The following is a 26,868-nucleotide window of genomic DNA, read 5'->3' on the forward strand; positions in this document are numbered from 1 at the left end:
GCGAATTTTATCAAACATTCAAAGAAGACTTGGTTCCTATTCTACTCAAAGTCTTCCAAAAAATTGAAGAAGAAGCAATACTTCCAAACACATTTTATGAGGCCAACATAACCCTCATACCAAAACCTGGCAAGGATGGCACAAAGAAAGAAAACTACAGACCAATATCTCTAATGAATACAGATGCTAAAATACTAAACAAAATACTAGCAAATCGAATACAACAACATATTAAAAAAATAATACATCATGATCAAGTGGGATTCATCCCAGAATCTCAAGGATGGTTCAACATACGTAAAACGGTTAACGTAATACACCATATCAACAAAACAAAGAACAAAAACCACATGATCTTATCAATAGATGCAGAAAAGGCTTTTGATAAAATACAACACAATTTTATGTTTAAGACTCTCAACAAAATGGGTATAGAAGGAAAATATCTCAACATGATAAAGGCCATATATGATAAACCATCAGCTAACATCATATTAAATGACACTAGACTGAAGGCTTTCCCCCTTAAATCAGGAACAAGACAGGGTTGTCCACTCTCTCCACTCTTATTCAACGTGGTGCTAGAGGTACTCGCCACAGCAATCAGACAAGACAAGAAATTAAAGGCATCCATATCGGAAAAGAAGAAGTAAAGCTATCACTTTTTGCTGATGATATGATCCTATACATCGAAAACCCGAAGGACTCCACAAAAAGATTATTAGAAACAATAAACCAATACAGTAAGGTCGCAGGATACAAAATTAACATACAAAAGTCCATAGCCTTTCTATATGCCAACAATGAAATATTAGAAAACGAACTCACAATGAAACAACTGAGAAGGAACTCAAAAGAATAATCCCCTTCACGATTGCAACAAAAAAAATAAAATACCTAGGAATAAACATAACAAAGAACGTAAAGGACCTATATAATGAAAACTATAAACCATTGTTAAGGGAAATCAAAAAAGATATAATGAGATGGAAGAATATACCTTGTTCTTGGTTAGGAAGAATAAATATAATCAAAATGGCCATATTACCCAAAGCAATATATAAATTTAATGCAATTCCCATCAAAATCCCTATGAGATTTTTTAAAGAAATGGAACAAAAAATCATCAGATTTATATGGAACTATAAAAAACCCCGAATAGCCAAAGCAATCCTAAAGAAAAAGAATGAAGCTGGGGGCATTACAATACCTGACTTTAAACTATATTATAGGGCCATGATAATCAAAACAGCATGGTATTGGCAGAAAAATAGACACTCAGACCAATGGAAGAGAATAGAAAGCCCAGAAATAAAACCACATATATATGGTCAAATAATCTTTGATAAAGGGGCCAACAACACACAATGGAGAAAAGAAAGCCTCTTCAACAAATGGTGTTGGGAAAACTGGAAAGCCACATGCAAAAGAATGAAACTCGACTACAGCCTGTCCCCGTGTACTAAAATTAATTCAAAATGGATCAAAGACCTAAATATAAGACCTGAAACAATAAAGTACATAGAAGAAGACATAGGTACTAAAATCATGGACCTGGGTTTTAAAGAACATTTTATGAACTTGACTCCAATGGCAAGAGAAGTGAAGGCAAAGATAAATGAATGGGACTACATCAGAATTAAAAGTTTTTGCTCAGCAAGAGAAACTGATATCAAAATAAACAGACAACCAACTATATGGGAACTGATATTTTCAAACGACAGCTCAGATAAGGGCCTAATATCCAAAATTTACAAAGAACTCATAAAACTCAACAACAAACAAACAAGCAATCCAATAAAAAAATGGGAAGAGGACATGAACAGACACTTCTCCCAGGAAGAGATACAAATGGCCAACAGATATATGAAAAGATGCTCAGCTTCATTAGTTATTAGAGAAATGCAAATCAAAACTACAATGAGATACCACCTCACTCCTGTTAGATTAGCTATTATCAACAAGACGGGTAATAGCAAATGTTGGAGAGGCTGTGGAGAAAAAGGAACCCTCATTCACTGTTGGTGGGACTGTAAAGTAGTACAACCATTATGGAGGAAAGTATGGTGGTTCCTCAAAAAACTGAAAATAGAACTACCTTATGACCCAGCAATCCCTCTACTGGGTATATACCCCAAAACCTCAGAAACATTGATACGTGAAGACACATGTAGCCCCATGTTCATTGCAGCACTGTTCACAGTGGCCAAGACATGGAAACAACCAAAAAGCCCTTCAATAGAAGACTGGATAAAGAAGATGTGGCACATATACACTATGGAATACTACTCAGCCATAAGAAATGATGACATCAGATCATTTACAGCAAATGGTGGGATCTTGATAACATTATAAGGAGTGAAATAAGCAAATCAGAAAAAAAACAAGAACTACATGATTCCATACATTGGTGGAACATAAAAATGAGACTAAGAGACATGGACAAGAGTGTGGTGGTTACCAAGGGTGGGGGGGGGGGAGGGAGGACATGGGAGGGAGGGAGGGAGAGAGTTAGGGGGACGGGGAGGGGCACAGAGAACTAGATAGAGGGTGACGGAGGACAATCTGACTTTGGGCGAGGGGTTTGCAACATAATTTGATGACAAAATAACCTAGACATGTTTTCTTTGAATATATGTACCCTGATTTATTAATGTCATCCCATTACCATTAATAAAAATTTATTGACTCCAATGGCAAGAGAAGTGAAGGCAAAGATAAATGAATGGGACTACATCAGAATTAAAAGTTTTTGCTCAGCAAGAGAAACTGATATCAAAATAAACAGACAGCCAACTATATGGGAACTGATATTTTCAAACGACAGCTCAGATAAGGGCCTAATATCCAAAATTTACAAAGAACTCATAAAACTCAACAACAAACAAACAAACAATCCAATAAAAAAATGGGAAGAGGACATGAACAGACACTTCTCCCAGGAAGAGATACAAATGGCCAACAGATATATGAAAAGATGCTCAGCTTCATTAGTTATTAGAGAAATGCAAATCAAAACTACAATGAGATACCACCTCACTCCTGTTAGATTAGCTATTATCTAATTAAAAAAAAAACAAAACACCTTACTAAAATATATTGAATGCTGAAAATCAATACATTCATTTTGAGTAAATTTCAAATCTTTTAGAGTTTGGATTTTTGTTTCTTGCTCAATTTCACACTGACATATGGAAAAGTATAATAATTTGCTGTTTAGTTCATTATGTGCAAAAGAGCTGGTTTTTCAGTATTTCAGAAGCCTCCATGGGCTTTTAACTAATCACTCAGTCACAGGAGAAGAGCTGAAGACAGAATAAGAGGCCAACCTATATACATACCATGGAAGCTTCAATTTGGCAAAATACCTTGGCAGAAGAAAGGGTGATTTTATCCTAGTGAACAGAACAAAATGTGATTAAATAAATTTTTGTTTTCTAGGAAGGCAAAGTGTGATTTACACGGGAAAACTCATTGAGTCCAGGTTTGTTGAAATCTGGCCAGAACCTTCTACAACAAAGACATCTCCCTGTAGTTTCTGGAACAGCCATGTTATCTTATATATAACAGATGACCAGTCATATGGTGAGGCAGGAAGGAAATCAAGGAGGTAACAGACTACTATACCAGTAGATGCATGAATGAGAAAACAAAGGTTAAAACCATATATGGGACCTGTGGCTGGTTTTCCCATTTTATTTAGAGGATTTTTAAATGGCATTTCTTGGTATATGTGAATATATGCTTAAAATCATAATTATTTTCAAATTTTGCTTTTAAAAATATATTTTTAAAGTACTCTCCACAATAGCAACATTGGCATGCAGCCTCAGGGTCACTTGTAATGTAATATACTGCAGATATGATCACTCTAAGAGTACAGTCTTTCAGAGACATTATAAAATATTTAAAAATATTTATGTAGAAGAGCCTAATTTTCCCAGTATACAAGCCCCTTCCTGGTAATAGGTTGATACACTATTTTAGGAATATGTTAAGTCTTTCATGACACAAAATATAGTATGCAAAAACTTAATGTCACCACAGCTGCTTAAAGTCAAACCAATATACCAATATCTCATTTAATGTGTTTTGTACTATTATTATTTATATAGTTAACAGAACTAAAAATTTACAATATGATAGTAAAAGAATAGAAATCTGACACTTGTCTCCCATTGTGAAAACTTCTTCATTTTTTTTAAAAAGTCATACACTGACAAAAGCAACAATAAACATATAGTACACAGTGTTATAATTACCTATTCAGCTATGTAAAAAATAAAGTATTCCAAATATACGTATGCAATTTCATCATAAATTTTTATCACCTAATATCACAGTTATTTATAAAACAAATTTTCTTAGTTTAAGTATTCAGTAACAAAATGCTTATTTTTAAAATATAAGACCTCTTTACATAAAGACCACAGCAAGTTATAACTTATACTCATTTGCATAACAATTTTTATGTTCACAGATGTAAATAGATAGATATCAACATCTAACATTCTGTTCTTTACAAAAGCAAGTATTTTATTCAAGATTATAATTTGTATTAAAAAGTGAACAAATCACAAAGGTGTGTGTATACATATATTACAAAGTGTATATATTTATTTAACCACCATCCAGAACAACAATAAAAACTGCATTATTTCAGGTTAAGGTGGTGCTGTAGCTAAAATGTGATCTTGAGAACCTTGCATATCAAATTTATAACTAAAAGAAAACAACTGCCATTCAGAACCACCTGACATGTAGCTGAACAGAAGTCTTACAATTAAGGATACAAAGAAAAAGCCAATTCAAGACTGTTAAGAGAGGCAAAGACTCAGAGCAGGCTGGTCCCACATAAACATGTGGCAATTAAAAACCAGAAGGAATATCTTAGGAGGTCCCCCTTAGGAGTAAGGTATCCCAGTCCCATACCGAGGTTTCTAGCCCAGGGTTCCAGTGCCAGAAAAAAGTGCTCATAACTTCTAACTGTAAAAACTAGAGAGAATTAAGTCTTAGGGAGACAGAGGTTGCTGGAGTCCCTCGTAGAGAGTCCACAAACAGACTTAGTCAGACTCACTGACTGTTCCTAGCTCTGACACTGGGACTGCAGCTTGAAAGGTCCATCAGGTATGAATGGGAGGAACTGAATTGTCTGAATTCAAGTCAAGAGTTGGAGGGGCAGCTTTCTTCCAACAGAAGTTCTGGCAGAGGCCATTATTTCATTGCTGAGTCTTCCCCTCACAGAACTGGCGGGCCAGTGCCTTATATATAGTCTCCATTCACCTTGCTCACACAGTTTGGCCTGCTTTGGTGATTCCCTGAGACTCCACTCCACTCCACTTTCAGGTTTACCAATCTGTTTCCAGTGGTTTCTCTATGCAAAGGGTCTGTCCTGGCTCATGCTGTAACTTTCTCAAAATCTCTCAAAGGTTCAGAAACCACAAATTAGCAGCATCTGTCCTAAGGTGTACTAGAGGCAGCTAACCTTAGTTTGCAGTTTGGCCTCTCCTAGATACCTCCAAGCCCAGCACAAGCAGCAGCCATCTGCAGATAGCTCTCTACCTTATGTTTGGTGGCTTTGGACAGGGTACAGGCAGCAACCGATCTTGGCCTTCACTTCCCTGGAGGTCCCAGAGTAGGTACAGCTGTTAGTCAGCTTCAGACCACCCTGGAATACCACTCAATCACGTCCATGAGCAACTCACTCAAAAACTGGTCTCCTCAAACACACCAGAGCCCTGCTGAAGCAAGTCCTGCTCTGTGGGTTTGTCTCCTGCATAGCAGTTACTCTGATGTAGTCCCTGCCAGTCCTCAAAGCTCAACAGCCTTTTCTTTTTTCTTTCTATTTTTTTGTGTGACAGGGACAAAGAGAGTCAGAGAGAGGGACAGAAAGACAGAAGGGAGAGAGATGAAAAGCATCAATTCTTCTTTGTGGCACCTTCTTTGTTCATTGATTGCTTTCTCATATATGCCTTGACCGGGGGGTTATAGCAGTCAGAGTAATCCTTTGCTCAAGTCACCAACCTTGGGCTCAAGCTGGTGAGCCTTGTTCAAACCAGATGAGCCTGTGCTCATGCTGACAACCTCGGGGTGGTTTCAAACCTGGGTCCTCCTTGTCCCAGTCTGACGCTCTATCTTCTGCACTACTGCATGATCAGTAAAAGCCCATCAGCCTTAGGGTAAATCTTTTCCACTAATGTGTCATCAGCTATTGAGGCTTAACTACATTAGAAGGGTGCATTCAGACCACACATGGGGTATACCTGGAGTACCTAGTTTGAGTGACCAGGGTGGCTAAGCCACTGGGCCATAGAGCACAATTACTATATAAAGCCACTCTATCAAGAGTGGGAGATATTGCAGCTCTACCTAATACACAGAAATAAACACAGAGAGGCAGCCAACATGAGAAAACAAAGAAACATGTCTCAAATGAAAAAATAGAATTCCAGAAAAAAAATCTAAACAAAATGGAGACATGTGACCTACCAGATGCAGAGTTCAAAATATTGGTTATGATTATGCTCAATAAACAGGAGGAGAGTAGGTGAACTCAGTGAGAATTCCAATACTGAAATATGAAACAAAAATGGATATAAAAAACATAAAAAGAACCAGTTAGAAATGAAGATTACATTAACTGAAATGAAGAGTATGTGACAGGGAAACAACAGTGGGGTAGATGAAGCAGAAGATCATATCAGCAATTTGAAAGACAAATAACAGAAAACACAATTAGGACAGCAAAAAGAAAATAAAAAATAATTAGGAGAGGCCTGACTAGGCAGTGATACAGAGGATAGAGCATCAGACTTGGACACAGAAGACACAGATTCAAAACCCTGAGGTCGCCAGCTTGAGTGTGGGCTCACCAGCTTGAGAGTAGGGTCACAGGCATGAGCGTAGGATCACAGTTGCAATCCCATGGTCACTGACTTGAGCCCAAAGGTTGCTGGCTTGAAGCCCAAGGTCACTGGCTTGAGCAAGGGGTCAATCAGTGAAGGCACATATAGGAAAGTAATCAGTGAACAGCTAAGGTGCCTCAACAAAGAATTGATGCTTCTCATTTCTCTAACTTCCTGTATGTCGGTCCTTATCTGTTTCTCTCTCTCTGACTCTCTTCTTATCTCTGTCAAAAAAAATTAGAAGAGTATAAGCCATTTTGAACAACTTGAAGCATACAAATATTTGCATCTTGGGGATACTGAAAAAAGACAGCAAGAAATTAGAAATCTATTTGAAAAAATGACCAAAAAACCCTCCCTAATCTGATAAAGAAAACAAACATACAGAAAGCACAGAGTTCCAAACAAAATGGCCCATACCAAGATCCATCAAACCCAAATGCCAAAAGTTAAAGACAAAGAGAGACTCTGAAAATCAGCAAGAGAATAGCAGTTAGTTACCCTCAACAGAATTTTCATAAGACTCAGCTGATTTCTTTTTTTTTTTTTTATAAATTTTTATTAATGGTAATGGGATGACATTAATAAATCAGGGTACATATATTCAAAGAAAACATGTCCAGGTCATTTTGTCATTAAATTATGCTGCATACCCCTCGCCCAAAGTCAGATTGTCCTCCGCCACCCTCTATCTAATTCTCTGTGCCCCTCCCCCTCCCCCTAACTCTCTCCCTCCCTCCCTCCCATGTCCTCCCTCCCCCCACCCCTGGTAACCACCACACTCTTGTCCATATCTCTTAGTCTCATTTTTATGTTCCACCAATGTATGGAATCATGTAGTTCTTGTTTTTTTCTGATTTACTTATTTCACTCCTTATAATGTTATCAAGATCCCACCATTTTGCTGTAAATGATCTGATGTCATCATTTCTTATGGCTGAGTAGTATTCCATAGTGTATATGTGCCACATCTTCTTTATCCAGTCTTCTATTGAAGGGCTTTTTGGTTGTTTCCATGTCTTGGCCACTGTGAACAGTGCTGCAATGAACATGGGGCTACATGTGTCTTCACGTATCAATGTTTCTGAGGTTTTGGGGGTATATACCCAGTAGAGGGATTGCTGGGTCATAAGGTAGTTCTATTTTCAGTTTTTTGAGGAACCACCATACTTTCCTCCATAATGGTTGTACTACTTTACAGTCCCACCAACAGTGAATGAGGGTTCCTTTTTCTCCACAGCCTCTCCAACATTTGCTATTACCTGTCTTGTTGATAATAGCTAATCTAACAGGGGTGAGGTGGTATCTCATTGCAGTTTTGATTTGCATTTCTCTAATAACTAATGAAGCTGAGCATCTTTTCATATATCTGTTGGCCATTTGGAGAAAAGAAAGCCTCTTCAACAAATGGTGTTGGGAAAACTGGAAAGCCACATGCAAAAGAATGAAACTCGACTACAGCCTGTCCCCGTGTACTAAAATTAATTCAAAATGGATCAAAGACCTAAATATAAGACCTGAAACAGTAAAGTACATAGAAGAAGACATAGGTACTAAAATCATGGACCTGGGTTTTAAAGAACATTTTATGAACTTGACTCCAATGGCAAGAGAAGTGAAGGCAAAGATAAATGAATGGGACTACATCAGAATAAAAATTTTTGCTCAGCAAGAGAAACTGATATAAAAATAAACAGACAGCCAACTAAATGGGAAATGATATTTTCAAACAACAGCTCAGATAAGGGCCTAATATCCAAAATTTACAAAGAACTCATAAAACTCAACAACAAACAAACAAACAATCCAATAAAAAAATGGGAAGAGGACATGAACAGACACTTCTCCCAGGAAGTGATTTCTTAACAGAAACATATTAGATTGACAGTAATATTCCATCATAGCATGTGATATCCATAGACATCAATAGATAGATCTTCCAGAAAGAAAATCAAAAAGAAAATGGTAGCCTTAAATGACATACTAGATCAGATGAATTTAATATCTTCAGAAGTATCCCAAAGCAGCAGAACATGCATTCTTTTCAAGTAAGTGCACATGGAACATTTTTTAGGATAGACCACATAGGAAACAAAACAAGTTTTAATAAATATAAAAAGATCAAAATCACATCAGGAATTGTCATTGACAATAATGGTATAAAACTAGAAATAAATCACAAGAAAAAACCCCTAAAAAACACACCAAGGCATGGAGACAAAATAACATGTTACTAAACCATGAATGGGTCAATAATGAGATCAAGAAAGAAGTCAAAGGTATTGTGAAACAAATTAAAATAAGAGCACAACAATCCAAAATCTATGGGACACAGTAAAAACAGTACTAAAAGTGAAATTTATATTATTACAGGACTACCTCAAGAAACAAGAATAATCACAAACAAACCATTTAATATTACAATTAAAGAAAACAGAAAAAAAAGAAACAAAGCCCAAAGTGAATAGAAGAAAAGAAATAATAAAGATCAGAACATAAATAAATAGAGTTTAAGAAAAATACATAATACAAAAGATCAATGAAACCAGGAGTTCATCCTTTGAGAAGGTAAACAAGATGGACAAACCATTAACCATACTCATAAAGAAAAAAAGAGAAAGGACCCAAATAAATAAAATCAGAAATTAAAGAGTAGAAGTAACAACTGACACCATAAAAATAAAAAGGTTTCTAAGAAAATATTACAAACAACTATATGCCAACAAATTTGACAACTTGAGCAAAATAGATAAATTTCTAGAAACATACAATCTCCCAAAATTGAATCAGAATCTAGAGAGATTACAACTAATAAAATTGAAGCAGTAATAAAAAAATTTCCAACAAACAAAAGTCCTAAACTGGATGGCTTCACAGTTGAAATTTACCAAATATTCAAAGAACTAACACCTATCCTTCTTGTACTATTTCAAAAAATTCAAGAGGGAAGACTCCCAAGCTCATTTTATGAGGCCAGCATTATCCCAATTCCAAACCAGACAATAATACTACAAAGAATTAATATTATACACTAATATTGCTGATGAACATATATGCTAAATTCCTCAACAAAATATTAGCAAACTAAATTCAGCAATAAGTTAAAAGATTATACAACATGATCAAGTGGGATTGATCATGAGAGACAAAGTTGGTACATTATCTGCAAATCAGTAAACTTGATACACTACATAAAATGAAGGATAAAAATCACATGATCATATTAATAAATTCAGAAAAAGGATATGATAAAATTAGCAGCCATTTATAATAAAAACTTTCAGTAAAGTAGAAAAAGAGGGAACATACCTCATCATAATAAAGGTTATATATGACAAATTCACAGCCAACATCGTACTCAATCGGGAAAGACAAAAATTATTTCCCTTAAATTGGTAATAAAACAGAGACACCCGCATTCACTACTCGTAATCAACATAGTAGTGAAAGTCCTAGCCATGGCAATAATACATAAAAAGTAAAAGGCATCAACATTTGAAAGAAAGAAGTAAAACTATCATAATTGCAGTTGACATGATACTGTATATAAAGAACCCTAAAGATTTCATACACACAAAGAAAAGAAACCACTAGTTCTTTTTTTTTTAATAATTTCATTTTTTTAATGGGGCAACATCAATAAATCAGTATACATATATTCAAAGATAATATGTCCAGGTTATCTTGTCGTTCAATTATGTTGCATACCCATCACTCAAAGTCAGATTGTCTTCTGTCACCTTCTATCTAGTTTTCTTTGTGCCCCTCCTTCTCCCCCTTTCCCTCTCTATCTCCCCCCTCCCCCCCCCCGTAACCACCACACTCTTATCAATGTCTCTTAGTCTCACTTTTATGTCCCACCTACGTATGGAATAATGCAGTTCCTGGTTTTTTCTGATTTACTTATTTCATTTTGTATAATGTTATCAAGATTCCACCATTTTGCTGTAAATGATCCCATGTCATCATTTCTTATGGCTGAGTAGTATTCCATAGTGTATATGTGCCACATCTTCTTTATCCAGTCTTCTATTGAAGGGCTTTTTGGTTGTTTCCATGTCTTGGCCACTGTGAACAGTGCTGCAATGAACATGGGGCTACATGTGTCTTCACGTATCAATGTTTCTGAGGTTTTGGGGGTATATACCCAGTAGAGGGATTGCTGGGTCATAAGGTAGTTCTATTTTCAGTTTTTTGAGGAACCACCATACTTTCTTCCATAATGGTTGTACTACTTTACATTCCCACCAACAGTGTATGAGGGTTCCTTTTTCTCCACAGCCTCTCCAACATTTGCTATTACCTGTCTTGCTAATAATAGCTAATTGAACAGGTGTGAGGTGGTATCTCATTGCAGTTTAGATTTGCATTTCTCTAATAGCTAAAGAAGATGAGCATCTTTTCATATATCTGTTGGCCATTTGTATTTCTTCCTGGGAGAAGTGTCTGTTCATGTCCTCTTCCCATTTTTTTATTGGGTTGTTTGTTTGTTTGTTGTTGAGTTTTATGAGTTCTTTGTATATTTTGGATATTAGGCCCTTATCTGAGCTGTTGTTTGAAAATATCATTTCCCATTTAGTTGGCTGTTTGAAACCACTAGTTATAATAAGTAAAGTCAGTAAAGAAGCAGGATACAAACTAAATATCTAGAAATCAGTGGCATTTTTATACACCAATAATGAACTATCATAAAGGGAAACTAAGAAAGTAATTCAATTTACTATTGCATTAAAAAATAATAAAATGCCTTGAAATAAATTTAAGTATGGAAAAGACTTGTACTATGAAAATTATGACAGTTAAGAAAGAAATTGAAGAAGATACAAATAAGTGGAAGCATTTACTGTGATAGAAAAAAATTAATATCATTAAAATGTCCACACTATCGAAAGCAACATATAAGCTTGTTTCTCTTGGGGGTGCTCTTTCAAGGATATTTGGGCTGCCTTTGGGGCTGCAGAGTCTTCAGCCATGTGAAGGTGTGTGATGTGTGTATCTTTGTTGTGGAGGGTTGGGGGGCTGTAGATGCCTTTCAGCACTGCTTTCTTTGCCTTCAAAGCCTTTGCTTTGGCTCCAGCTTTAGGAGTTATAGGGCTCTCTTCTTCACTTTCAGTGCCATCTTTGTGAAAAGGAGTCTGACTCTATATATTTTTTTTTGAGTCTGACTCTATTTTTTATGTTTCTAACAGTGTTCAGCCCTGCACTCCCTAAACCTTTCCCCTCACACCTTGGCAAGTTGATGAGAGAACTTACGTGCTCCCTCTGGTGTTAGCAGTACGTTCAACCCATGCAAACCTCAGCCCATGAGAGGGAAACCGGACTCTCCAAACCTAACCCTTAAGCTAGTTATCTCTCCCACGGTCTTCAGATAATATTTTTATGGAAGTATGGACTCCATAGCTTAAAATGCCTCATTATGTAAGTAATAAATTTCTTTACAACTTCTTATCAGTCTTAACATCCAAAGAACATTTGTGGTGTGTGAGGGTCCAGCCTGTGTCTGCAGAGTGACCACACATATACCTACATGGAGACTTTATAATTCACATGTAGGGGTATGTTTGGTTTAAGTAGCTGATACCAAACATATTTTAGAGAAATTATATCAACTTATACTACAATCAGCTATTAAGAAGTGAATTTCAAGATTTTTATTTTCTTTTTTTATCATTTGTCTTTCTGGTAAATTTGTAAAGAAATTTCACTGTATAACTAATGACGAGCATATTTCAGTGCATTATTTTCCATTTGTACATCTTCTTTCATGAAGTGACTGTTCAAGTCTTCTGTTTATTTATTTTAATGGTTTTGTTTGCCTTTTAGAAAATTAATTTGTAGAAATTCTTTATGTGATTTGAATATGTTTTTGTCACATGCATGTATTGCAAATATTTTTCACTCTGTTAATTCTGTTTAATTCTGATGGAACTAAAATTCTTAATTTCACTCTTTTGATATACTAGTTTTTAATTTAAATTAAGGTGATTTCTTATTTCTTTTCTTCATAATTATTATTTTTGTATTTTATTTAACAGATCTATATCTAACAGAATATTTTTACTTATGTTATCTTATTGAAGTTTTATTTTTCTTAGTCAAGAATTCACCTGTAATTGAGTTTTATATGTGGGTATCCAGTTGTCAGTCTTTAATTTCATATTTTTTGCATTTATTTGAAGTGAAAAAATATCCATCTTTATTAAGCAACTAGAATGAGGTTCCCTTATAATTACTTCAATTCTCCATTTACTCAAGTATTCCTTTGACACCTACTTTGTGTCAGTTGAAATTTTAGGCATTTTAAACAATTAAAAAATACAACAATCTTTCCTCCCTTCATTCGGTATTGAAACAAATATCCAATAACAAATAAATAAATACAGCATGGCACATGGTGATAAGTGTGGAAAAAGAAAACAAAATATGAAAGGAGGATAGGAACTAAACTATTGGGTAGAGCATAGATCTTAGCAAGAGGTAGCCAATAATGGCAAAGAGGCTATAGGAGTCATGTGAAAAAGTTCTGAGACAGAAAATGAATGGCCTTTTCCAGGAAAAGCAAGGAGGAGAATGTGGGGGAAGAAGCAGGAACAGGTCGGAAAACATGAGATCAGAGAGGCAAGGGGATAGTGGAAAAGAGTCCAAGTAGAGCTTTGGCTTTTATTTTAGCAATTTGAAACTGCTATAGGATTCTGAGCACTGGTGTGATATTATCTGACTTAGAATTTAAAGTATAAATGTGGATCCAATATTGAGAATGAACTAGTTAAGGGGGATGGTAAGGGTGAAACAGGTAATAACATTCCAATATCTGTATGGTATATTAGAGGCTAATACAATAATGTTGTGAGACATTGGTGGTGGTAAAAACTGAAAGTGTTCCATATATATGTGACATTTCCAGTGTGTTTTCAGTTTTGCTGAATTGGATGTGAAGAATGAAAAAAAGAGTCAAAGATAACTCCACTGTTTTTGTTTTGTTTTGTTTTGTTTCAAAAGCAACTGGAAAAGAGTTATTTACCTTTTACTGAAATGGAGAAATATATGAGGTTTATAAATGGTTAATTAAAAATCAGCCTGACCAGGCAGTGGCGCCGTGTATAGAGCGTTGGACTGGGACTCAGAGGACCCAGGTTTGAAACCCCGAGGTCGCCAGCTTGAGCTCAGGCTCGTTTGGTTTGAGCACAGCTCACCAATTTGAATCCAAGGTCGCTGGCTTGAACAAGGGGTCACTTGCTCTGCCATAGTCTCCCTAATCAAAGCACATATGAGAACGCAATCAATGAACAACTAAGGTACCGCAATGGAGGATCGATGCTTCTCATCTGTCTCCCTTCCTGTCTGTCTGTCCCTATCTGCCCCTCTCTCTGTCTCTGTGACAAAAAAATCATATGATATGATTTTAGCTATCAAAATAACTGTACTATTAAGTCATTAAGTCCAGCCACTTAGGAGGGAAAAAACCCCAGATATTTTCTTAGGAAAACAGGTGCATTTTTCCTTATCCCTATTTTCTAAATTCAAATAGTGAAACTTCTTTTACCTCAGTGAATGAAATATACAACTTAGGATATTTGTTTCTTAATATACACAAAGAAAACAGCCATAGTGTACCCAACCTGTGGTGGCACAGTGGATAAAGCATCAACCTGGAACACTGAGGTCTCTGGTTTGAAGCCTGGACTAGCCTGGTCAAGGCACATATGGGAATTGATGCTTCCTGCTTCCCCCTTCACTCTCTCTCTCTCTCTCTCTCTCTCTCCTCTCTAAAATGACTAAATAAAATAAAATAAAATAAACAGCCATAGCATAAATCAGAGGACTTTTTTTAGTGGTGAGTAGAATAAAGAATCAATGTCTTAATTCTAGAATTTTCATGGGGCATCAGCTTCTATAAAAATGGCAGGATGCTCTCAAATAGTCACATAAGGAATAATGGACATTCTTGAGTCCTTGTAGTAAAAGTTACTGGTTGTCAGTTATTATAAAATCTGAAAATCACTTTGAGCATGAAAGACCTGGAGCTAATACTGTTAGGGGCCTTCATCAATATTCATGAGTACAATACAAAGCCTTATTGCAACTGGAGAGAAGATAATGCTATAATGAATGATAGATAAGGTGGGTAGAGAATGCAATCTTACTAATGCCAAACTAGTTTCTCACTCCCCAGTAACTTTTAGCAATATTTTCTAACTCTTCATTTGAGAAAATGTGCCAACTTTAAAAAATATGTAAAATAATGGGAAAATACATCAGATTTGAGATTCTGTTTAAAAATAAACCTTAGAATTTCAGAGGAGCCTTTGCAGGAAACATTCTGAAGTTGAATTGGTCAAATAATAACCTATATTTTTTAGTTTCAGTTATTATGGAAACTGAAGCCACTGATGGACATTAAGATGTTAAGACAAGATTTTGCTTCCTCTAGTTCTATATAAAAATAGCAACTAACATTTGCATGATATATTATAATTTACAAAGTGCTTCCACATACCTTAGCTAACTCGATTTTACCTCTTTGATTCAAAGACACACTTTAAATAGCAATCATTATCTCTGGGAAAATGTAAGTAGTGGCAGAGCACACAAACGTTTCCTAAACTACATTTTATATTGTATTTAGGAGAGAACTGCCCAATAGTTCGCAGCAACTGTTAGCAGACATTTGTTTCTTGGAGCTCTGCACATACTTAAGTCCCAGCAAATTTCTCCCCACTACATGCTATCTTCCTTTTTGTTGTTGTAAGAATCAGTTTTTTGTAAAACACCTGCCCACAGACATGATATAACACATTAAATATTTAAAAGATTCTTTCCCTTGCTCTTTACTCTTAAACTTGTATTTAAAACTTAGCAGTTCCACAGGCATATAAATGAAGTGAATGATGTCCAACTTGACCTACATATCATACTTTTAGTATTTTTCTACTCTTTACCTAGTTTGTTCCAGAAATATCTGGAAATAGCACTACTCTCAATCTTGTCCTGCCTTCCAGCCATCCAAAATAAAGCTATGATTTTGATTTCCTACCAAAAATGTGTTTTACCGCCTCTTTCCAACATTCAATTTATGCTCCCGCTCCTATTCTCTGCTTCAAAATATTTTTAAAATGTACAAGATAAAATGGTGTTTTTATTTAAAAAATAAAACCTTTATTTGTTTTATTTATTTATTTTTAAATTTTATTTGTTAATTTTAGAGAGAGAGGAAGGAAGAGAAAGAGACACACAGAGGATCACTGACCTGTTTTCATATGTGCCCTGACCGGGGGTTGTACTGGCAACCTCTGCGCATCCACTCTGAGCATCTGGATAATGCTTGAACCAACTGAAGTCTCCAGCCAGAGCTGTTTTTTATTAATTTTATGTTCTATATTTCAAAAATATATTTCAGATTCACATGTTATAATTGCTAATATGTAAAATCTCTGGCAAGTTTTTTCATAAATGAGCTGCATGATATCAGAGCATTTAAAGTTTTCCTCTGCAATAACTAATCTTAAGTATTCTTTGAATAAATGATTCCTCAATTAGTTTGACATGAATGCCTCACTAAAGTGTCATGTTTGGTATTGTACTACTTAGCTGATATTAATGTTTTGTGTCAAATTATCAATAAATAGTTTTCTAATGCCTTCGTTGGTCAAATTCCTTGTCATTAACTAGATTGTCAAATAATCTAAAATTTATTTGATATTCCTGTTTCTACTAATACTTAGCTTTTCTTTTATATAAGTAACTGCTTTGATTTTATCTCATGTTATTAAAATTAGCTTGGAGATATCAAAATGTTGACTGGTTTCATTATGCATCTTTACGAATTCTATTTCATCTGGGTCCTATGAACATTTAAAATAAATGTTTGTCTTTGGGTCTATCATCTGAAACTTTTATATTATATTTTAAGGCTTTTAAAATGTTGATGTAGCTATGGTACAAAAATTGAACAGAATATTATTTTGGGACCTGACTGAGGGGAAGCTGAATTGGGATACATTATGTTTAGGTTTAGTAGGATGTATTTATGTGGTTGACAGCCATTTCAGTGCATGATGTAAGGACGGCTTCCAGGAATGTTCCTGCCACTGACTGTGAAAATTCACAGCCTCATGGCAAGAAAGTACAAGAACAAAAATAGTATAATATGAGCATGTCCTATAGCCACTCAAATCTATTTAATACAAGGCAATATGTGATAGAGAAGTCATAGTTAGCATTGCCCAGTGATCCAGACAAAAAGTACTTCTGTTCTAAATCTCATATTTCAGAAGGCTTTTCTTATGGTAAATACTAATATAAAACTTTTACTAAAAAATAATGGGCAACTCTCATTCAGGATCTACAATTAGAGCTGATATAGAGCAACTCAAAACTTTAAATAGTTGCTCTCATAAAAAACTTCATCAGACCCTGGGGAAATACTTCCTATTTCTTGTCTTGAATTCTGAAAACAGAAGGCCATTCAAGCTTTCATTTTCAATTAAAAATTTTATTTAAAATTATTTTATTGGGGTGACAATGGTTAATAAGATTATATGTTTATTTTTTATTTTTTAAATTTTATTTAGAAAATTAAATTTAACAGGATGACATAGATCAATAAGAGTACATAGGTTTCAGGTAAACATTTCTATAGCATTTGAACTGTTGATGATGCTGTGTACCCATCACCCAAATTCAAATCATTTTTGATTACCTTATATTTGTCCCTCTTTACACCCTTTCCACACCTCCTCCTCCAATTCCTACTTCCTGAATGTCCCCCTCCCCCATAACCATTCACTTTTATCTATGTCCATGATTCTGTTTAATAACCCACCTATGTGTGAAATCATACAGTCCTTAGCTTTTTCTGATTTACTTAGTTCACTCAGTATAATGTTGTCAAGGTCCATCCACGTTGTCATAATGGCAATATGTCATCATTTCTTATAGCTGAGTAGTATTCCATTGTGTGTGTGTGTGTGTGTGTGTGTGTGTGTGTGTGTGTGTGTGTGTGTATCACATCTTCTTTATTCAATCCTCTATCGAGGGATATTTTGGTTGTTCTCATGTCTTGACCACTGTGAATAATGCTGTGATGAACATGGAGTTGCATGTGTCTTTATCTTTATGTACCAATGTTTTTGAGTTTTTTGGGTAGATACCTTGTAGAGAGATTGCTGGGTCATATGGTAGTTCTATTCTTAATTTTTTGAGAAACCATCATACTTTCTTTCATGATGGTTGTACTAATTTGCATTCCCACCAGCAGTGAATGAGGGTTCTTTTTTCTCCACAGCCTCTCCAACACTTGTTATTACTGTCTTATTGATAATACAGTGTGTCCATAAAGTCATGGTGCACTTTTGACTGGTCACAGGAAAGCAACAAAAGATGATAGAAATGTGAAATCTGCACCAAATAAAATGAAAACTCTCCCAGTTTCACACCTATTCAGTGCAGTTCGATATGGGCTCATGCACAGATTTTTTAGGGCTCCTTAGGTAGCTATCCTGTATAGCCTCTAGGCATCCCCAAACTACAGCCCATGGGTGCATGCAGCCCCCTGAGGCCATTTATCCAGCCCTGCTGCACTTCCGGAAGGGGTACCTCTTTCATTGGTGGTCAATGAGAGGAGCACTGTATGTGGTGGCCCTCCAACAGTCTGAGGGACAGTGAACTGGCCCTCTGTGTAAAATGTTTGGGGACCCCTGCTACCGACTCGTCACTGACTGACTGATGGCCTACCAGAACAGAGTTTCTCCACCAAACTGCCAGTTTCCTTCAACTGCTTATCCCACCGAGTAATGTTATTCCTATGTGGTGGCGCTTCGCGTTATAAACATGCCGATATTCACGTTTCACTTTGGCCACGAATTCAAATTTAGCGAGCCACAGAGCACACTGAACTCTCCTCTGTACTGTCCACATCTTGACTGGCGTGGCCATGGGCTGCTCCACTGTATACATGGTGTTACGTAATCATCTGTGCATGCGCACATGCTGCCACATCATCCTACAGAAACTGGGAGGGTTTTCCTTTTATTTGGTGCAGATTTCACATTTCTATCATCTTTTGTTGCTTTCCTGTGACTGGTCAAAAGTGCACCATGACTTTACGGACACACTGTAGCTAATCTAACAGGTGTGAGGTGATATCTCATTGTAGTTTTGATTTGCATCTCTCTAATAGTTAGTGAAGATGAGCATCTTTTCATATATCTGTTGGCCATTTGTATGTTCTTTTGGGAGAAGTATCTGTTAAGGTCCTCTCCCCATTTTTTAATTGAATTGTTTGCTTGTTTGTAACTGAGCTTTATGTATTCTTTATATATTTTGGATATTAACCCCTTATCAAAGCTGCTGTTTATAAAAATTACCTCCCGTTTAATAGGTTGCCTATTTGTTTGGTTGTTTCTTTTTCTGTGCAGAAGACTTTTAGTTTGATTTTATCCCATTCACTTATTTTTGCCATTACTTTCCTTGTCCTTGGGGTCAAATTCATAATTGTTCTCTATAACCAAGGTCCATTGTTTAGTACCTATGTTTTATTCTATGTACTTTATTGTTTCAGGTCTTATATTTAGGTCTTTGATCCATTTTAAATTAATTTTTGTGCAGGGGGATAAACCTGTAATCAAGTTTTATTCTTTTGCATGTGGCTTTCCAATTTTCCCAGCACCATTTATTGACAAGACATTTTTTTTTCTCCATTGTGTGTTTTTTTTTTGTTGTTTTTTTTTTATAATTTTTTTTTATTTTTTCATTTTAGAGAGGAGAGGGGGAGAGAGAGAGAGAGAGAGAGAGAGGAGAGACAGAGAGAGAGAAGGGGGGGAGGAGCTGGAAGCATCAACTCCCATATGTGCCTTGACCAGGCAAGCCCAGGGTTTCGAACCAGCGACCTCAGCATTTCCAGGTTGATGCTTTATCCACTGCACCACCACAGGTCAGGCTCCATTGTGTGTTTTTTACTCCTTTGCCAAAGATTATTTGTCCATATATATGTGGTTTTATTTCTGGGCTCTTAATTTTGTTTCATTGATTTGTATGTCTGTTTTCTGCCAATACCATGCTGTTTTGATTATTGTGTTTTCAAAGTATGATTTAAAATCAGGTAGTGTAATACCTGCAGCTTCATTCTTTTTTCTCAAGATTGCTCTGGCCATTTGGGGTTTTTTATGGTTCCAAACATACCTGGTGATTTTTTTGTTCTATTTCTTTAAAAAAAGAAATTGGGATTTTGATGGGGATTACATTAAATTTGTAATTTGCTTAGGGTAATATGGCCATTTTAACTATGTCAATTCTTCCAATCTATAAACATGGAATATTTTTCCTTTTCATTGTATCTTTTTCAACTTCTTTCAATAATGTTTTGTACTTTTCAGTATATAGGTCCTTCACATTCTTTGTTAAGTTTATTTCTAGGTATTTTTGTTGTTGTTGCAATTGTAAAATGAATTGTTATTTTTTAGTTCATTTTCCGAAGTTTCATTGTTGGCATATAGGAAAGCAATAGACTTTTGTATATTTATTTTGTGTCCTCCAACTTTACTGTATTGGTTTACCATTTCTAATAGTGTTTTGGTGGAGTCTTTGAAGTTTTTTATATACAGTATCATGTCATCTGCAAAACTGATACCTTTACTTCTTCTTTCCTTATATGGATGACTTTTATTTCTTTCTCTTGCCTGATTGCTCTGGCTAAAACTTCCAGAACTATGTTTAATAAGAGTGGAAAGAATGGGCAGCCTTGTCATGTGCCTGATTTTAGAGAACAAAACTCCATTTTTTTCACTATTTAGTAAGATGTAAGCTAATGGTTTGTCATAATGACCTTTATTATTTTGAGACACTTTCCCTTCTATATTGACTTTATTGAGTGTTTTAAACATAAAGGGATATTATATCTTATAGAATGCCTTTTCTGCATCTATTGATAAGATCATATGATTTTTGTTCTTTCTTTTGTTGATGGGGTGTATTATGTTGATGCAGTGTATTTTATTGATGTGGTGTATTATGTTGACTGATTTCCACATATTGAAACATCCTTGTGTTCTTGGAATGAATCTCACTTGATCATGATGTATTATTTTTTAAATATGTTCTTGTTTTTGATTTGCTAGTATTTTGTTTAGGACTTTTGCATCTGTATTCATGATGTTGTCCTGTAATTTTCTTCTTTCTTTTTTCTTTTTTGTTCTTGCCAGGTTTTTGTATCAGGATTATGTTGGCCAGAAAATCAATAAAGAGATATTGTCCTTAAACAACACAGTGGACCAAGTGGACATAATATATATTTATGGGACATTTCATTCCAAAATATCAGAGTATACATTTTTCTCCAGTGTGCATGGAACATTCTCAAGGATAGACCATATCTTGGCCATAAAATGAACATCAACAAATTCAGGAAGATTGAAATTATACCAAGCATATTTTCTGATAATGAGGCTTTAAAATTAAAATTCAACTGCATAAAAGAAGTAAAATAAGGCCCTGGCTGGTTGGCTCAGCGGTAGAGCGTTGGCCTGGCGTGCGGGGGACCCGGGTTCGATTCCCGGCCAGGGCACACAGGAGAAGCGCCCATCTGCTTCTCCACCCCTCCCCCTCTCCTTCCTCTCTGTCTCTCTCTTCCCCTCCTGCAGTCAAGGCTCCATTGGAGCAAAGATGGCCCGGGCGCTGGGGATGGCTCCTTGGCCTCTGCCCCAGGCGCTAGAGTGGCTCTGGTCGCGGCAGAGCGATGCCCCAGAGGGGCAGAGCATCGCCCCCTGGTGGGAAGAGTGTTGCCCCTGGTGGGCGTACTGGGTGGATCCCGGTTGGGCGCATGCGGGAGTCTGACTGTCTCTCCCCATTTCCAGCTTCAGAAAAATACAAAAAATAAAAAAAATAAAAATAAAAAAAGAAGTAAAATAAACCCACAAAAAATGTGAAAATTAAACAACATACTTCTAAAAAATGACTGTGTCAAAGAAGAAATAAAAGCAGAGGTCAAAAGACAAATGAAAATGACAGTACAACGTATCAAAATTTCTATGATGACAAAGAAGCAGTAATAGGAGGGAAGTTTATATCATTATAGGCTTATATCAAGAAACAAGAGAAATTCCAAGTAAACAACCTAACATCACATCTTAAGGAACTAGAAAAAGAAGAACAAAGTCAATCCAAAGTCAGCAGAAGAACAGAAGTAGTAAAAATTAGAGCAGAATTAAATGAAATAGAGAACAAAAGAACTATAGAAAAAACAGTAATACAACAAAGAGTTTGTTCTTTGAAAAGATCAGTAAAATTGAAAAACCACTGGGTAGACTCACTAAAGAAAAAAGAGAAAGGACTTGTATAAACAAAATCCTAAATGAAAGAGGAGAAATTACCACAGACATCATAGATATACAAAGGACCATAGTAGAATACTATGAAAAATCATATGCCACTAAATTCAGCAACCTCTGAAATGGATAAATTTCTAGAACTATAAAATCTTCCTAGACTAAGTCACAAAGAAGTGGAAAACTTAAACAGACCTATCAGCAGGGAGGAAATAGAAACAGCTATCATAAACCTTACAAGAAACGGAAGTCCAGGACCAGAAGGCTACACTAGTGAATCCTACCAAGCATTTAAAGATTTGTTACCTTTCTTTCTCAAAGATTATATAGGTTCAAGTGTACAATTCTATTATAAATGCTCTGTATATTGCATTGTGTGTCCATCACCCCAAGTCAAATCTTCTTTCATCACCATGGTTTTGACCATTTTGCCCTTTACTACCCCCAACCTTTTCCCCCTCGTAATTACCACACTGTTATCCACGTCTACCTGTTTTTGTTTTTGTCTTGTTTTGTTCATTTGTTGCTTTCAGTTTTAGATCCCATGTATGAGTAAAATCATATTATTCTTTTTTTTTTCTTCTTTGAAGCTGGAAATGGGGAGAGACAGTCAGACAGACTCTCACATGCGCCCGACTGGGATCCACCCGGCAGGCCCACCAGGGGCAACGCTCTGCCCACCAGGGGGCGATGCTCTGCCCCTCCGGGGTGTCGCTCTGCGGCGACCAGAGCCACTCTAGCGCCTGGAGCAGAGGCCAAGGAGCCATCCCCAGTGCCCGGGCCATCCTTGCTCCAATGGAGCCTTGGCTGCGGGAGGGAAAGAGAGAGACAGAGAGGAAAGGGGGGGGTGGAGAAGCAAATGGGTGCTTCTCCTATGCGCCCTGGCCAGGAATCAAACCCAGGTCCCCCGCACGCCAGGCCAACGCTCTACCGCTGAGCCAACTGGCCAGGGCCCATATTATTCTTGATTTTTGCCATCTGATATTTCATTTCGCATGATACTCTCAAGATTGATTCATGTTTTTGCAAATAGCAGTCTTTTATGTTTTCCTATGGCTGAGTAATATTCCATTGAGAGTATTGTACCACCTCTTCTTTATCCAATCATCTATAAAAGGACACTACAGTTATTTACATGTCTTGGCCACCATGAATAATACTGCAATGAACATAGAGGTACATATATCCTCATAAATAAATGTTTTCAATTTGGGGGCATATATATGCATAAGAGGTTTTTTTATTGTTATTCATTTTTAGAGAGGAGAGAGAGAGAGACAGAGAGGGACAGAGAGAGAAGGGGGGGAGGAGCAGGAAGCATCAACTCCCATATGTGCCTTGACCAGGCAAGCCCAGGGTTTCAGACCGGTGACCTCAGCATTTCCAGGTTGATGCTTTATCCATTGCGCCACCACAGGTCAGGCCTGCATAAGAGGAATTTTTGAGTGATATGATAACTCTATTCTTAATTTTTTCAGGAACCTCCCTATTATTTTTCATACTACCTGTACCAGCAGTGAATGAGGGTTTCTTTTTCTTCACAACCTTTCCAACAGTTGTTATTACTTGTCTTGATAATACTAGCCATTCAGACAGGTATGAGGTGGTATCTAATAGTTGTTTTTAAAATAATTTTTAGTAAGTTATATAATGTCTAACCATTGTAGTCTTTTTTTTTTAATTTTTATTTTTTGTACTTTTCTGAAGTTGGAAACAGGGAGGCAGTCAGACTCCCGCATGCGCCCGACCGGGATCCACCCAGCATGCCCTCCAGGGGGCAATATTCTGCCCACCTGGGGCTTTGCTCTGCTGCAACCAGAGCCATTCCAGTGCCTGAGGCAGAGGCCACAGAGCCATCCTCAGCGCCCGGGCCAACTCTGCTCCAATGGAACCCTGGCTGCAGGAGGGGAAGAGAGAAACGGAGAGGAAGGAGAGGGGGAGGGGTGGAGAAGCAGATGGGCGCTTCTCCTGTGTGCCCTGGCTGGGAATCGAACCTGAGACTTCTGCACACCAGGCCGACGCTCTACCACTGAGCCAACCAGCCAGGGCTAATAACCATTGTAGTCTTAATTTGCATTTTCCTAATAACTAGTGAAGTTGAAAACTTTTTTATGTATCTGTTGGCCATTTGTATGTTTTCTTAGAAGCTGTGTCTGTTTAGGACCTCTGCTTATTTTTTAATTGGATTGTTTGTTTGTTGTTTAGTTGTATACATTCTTTCCATATTGTGGATATTAATCCTATTGATGCTTTTGTTTGAAAATATCTTCTCCCATTAGGTTAGTTGCCTTTTTGTTTTGTTGGTCCTATCTTTGGTTGTGCAGAAGCTTTTTAGTCCCATTCATTTACTTTTGCCCTTTCTTCCCTTAGTTTTGAGGTCAAATTCATAAAATCTTCTTTAAGACCAAGGTCTACAAGTATAGTCCCTATATTTTCTTCTATGTAATTTATTGGTTCACATCTTCTATTTATGTTTTTTATTTCTTTTGAGTTTATATTTGTATATGGTCACAACCAGTACTCTAAATTTATTCTTCTGCATGTGGCTTTTCAATTTTCTTAGCATCATTTATTGAAGGGATTTCTTTCTTTCATTGTATGTTTTTAGCTCCTTTGACAAAAAATTATTTGCCCATATACATGTGGACTACTTCAGGGCTTCCAATTCTGTTCAATTGGTCTGTGTGTTTATTATTCTGCCAATACCACACTGTTTTGATTATTGTCACTTTGAAGTATAATTTGAAGTCACAAAATGTGAAAACTCCAGCTTTGCTTTGTTTACTCAGGATTTCTTTGGCTATTTGGGGTCTTTTGTGGTTCCACACCAATCTGATGATTTTTTAAAAATGTAATTGGGATTTTTAATGGGATTACGTTACATCAGCATATTGCTTTGGGTGATATGGACATTTTAACTACGTTGACTCTTTTTGTTTATGAACACAGAAGGTTTTTCCATTTTATTTTGTTCTTTCCAACCTCTTTTTTTTTTTTTTTTTTGTATTTTTCTGAAGCTGGAAACAGGGAGAGATAGATAGACTCCCACATGCACCCAACCGGGATCCACCTGGCATGCCCACCAGGGGCGATGCTCTGCCCCTCTGGGGTGTCACTCTGTCATGACCAGAGCCACTCTAGCACCTGGGGAAGAGGTCAAGGAGCCATCCCCAGCGCCCGGGCCATCTTTGCTCTAATGGAGCCTTGGCTGCGGGAGGGGAAGAGAGAGACAGAGAGGAAGGGGGGGTGGAGAAGCAAATGGGTGCTTCTCCTGTGTGCCCTGGCCGGGAATCGAACCCGGGTCCCCCACACGCCAGGCCGACGCTCTACCGCTGAGCCAACCGGCCAGGGCCTCTTTCCAATCTCTTTTAATAATGCTTTGTAGTTGTGTATATAGATAGATCCTTCACATCCTTTGTGAAGTTTATTCCTAGGTATTTATTCTTTTTGTTGCAATGCACTAGGAATTGCAGGCCTATCTCAAGAAACAAGAAAAATCCCAAATAGACGACTTAACATTACATCTCAAACTAGAAAAATAAGAACAAAAGCAACTCAAAATAAGTAGAAGAAAGGAAGTAATAAAAATTAGAGCAGAATTAAATGAAATAAAGAACAAAACCTCTATACAAAGAACTAGTTCTTTGAAAAGATTAATAAAACTGAAAACCTCAGGCTAGAGTCACTAAGGAAAAAAGAGAAAGAACTCAAACAATCAGAAGTGAAAAAGAAATAATGACAGACACCACAGAAATATAAACAATCATACAAAAATTCAATGAAAGCTCCCACCCCTCTCTGCCTTCTCTGCCCTGGGAGCAGCTCTCCTGCTACATCCCCTCATCCCCTGAAAGTTTATGCCTGCACCAAGTTTGTCTCCACCCCCTCCTTGGTCAGGTGCACCTCTTAGCTGCTGAGCTGGTCACTGTCTGCAGTGGTGATAGAGTGGTCAGAGAAACTAACAGATGAAAGCTTCAGCAGCTTGGCAGCCCCATGTCCCCTGACTTAACTTATTTTTAGCCACAGCTTCCCAATCAGAGCCATTTCAAAAAACATTAACACAATAGCCAAATTTGTTGGGTCTGGGGCTGCCATTATAGGAGTGACAGGCACTGGGGCTGGAGTTGGGACTGTGTTTGTGACCTTCATCACCGGTTATGCCAGGAACCCTTCTCTCAAGCAACAGCTCTACCCCTACACCATTCGGGGCTCTGTCCTCTTAGAGGCCATGGGGATCTTTTGCGTTATGGTGGTCTTTCTCTTCCTCTTCCTCTTCACCATGTGAAGGAGCTGTCTTCTAATTCCACAATTCTTTCTTCGACTACCTGTCTGTCCTGTGTGTTCCTTTTTCTATATCTCCTCAGGCAGACTGGTAAAGTAGTTGTCTCAGAGTTTGATAGAGAGAAGACAAATAAATACTGTATTAATAAGAAAAAAGAAAGAATACAATGAAAGGTTATATGCTACCAAATTCAAAAACCTAGAAGAAATATATAAGTTCCTAGAAATATATAATCTTCCCATACTGAATCACAATGAACAGAAAACTCTAAATAGACTCATCAATAGTGAGGAATTGAAACAACCATAAAAAAAAATCATTCCAAAAGTAAAAGTTCAGGATGAGATGGCTTTACTAGTAA

At 36.8% G+C, this 26,868-nt stretch overlaps 1 protein-coding gene and 1 pseudogene across 3 annotated transcripts in view; one reads left to right on the forward strand and one right to left on the reverse strand.

The window, feature by feature from the left end:
• The window catches only part of CTNNA3 (catenin alpha 3), a 2,095,157-nt gene that overhangs the window by 654,479 nt on the left and 1,413,810 nt on the right, over positions 1-26,868 (reverse strand). The gene's annotated exons all lie outside the window — the stretch shown is intronic.
• Positions 20,303-26,549, forward strand: LOC136313091 (ATP synthase F(0) complex subunit C2, mitochondrial pseudogene; annotated as a pseudogene).

This window comes from Saccopteryx bilineata, chromosome 9 (genome assembly GCF_036850765.1).
Source record: "Saccopteryx bilineata isolate mSacBil1 chromosome 9, mSacBil1_pri_phased_curated, whole genome shotgun sequence".
Lineage (NCBI taxonomy): Eukaryota > Metazoa > Chordata > Mammalia > Chiroptera > Emballonuridae > Saccopteryx > Saccopteryx bilineata.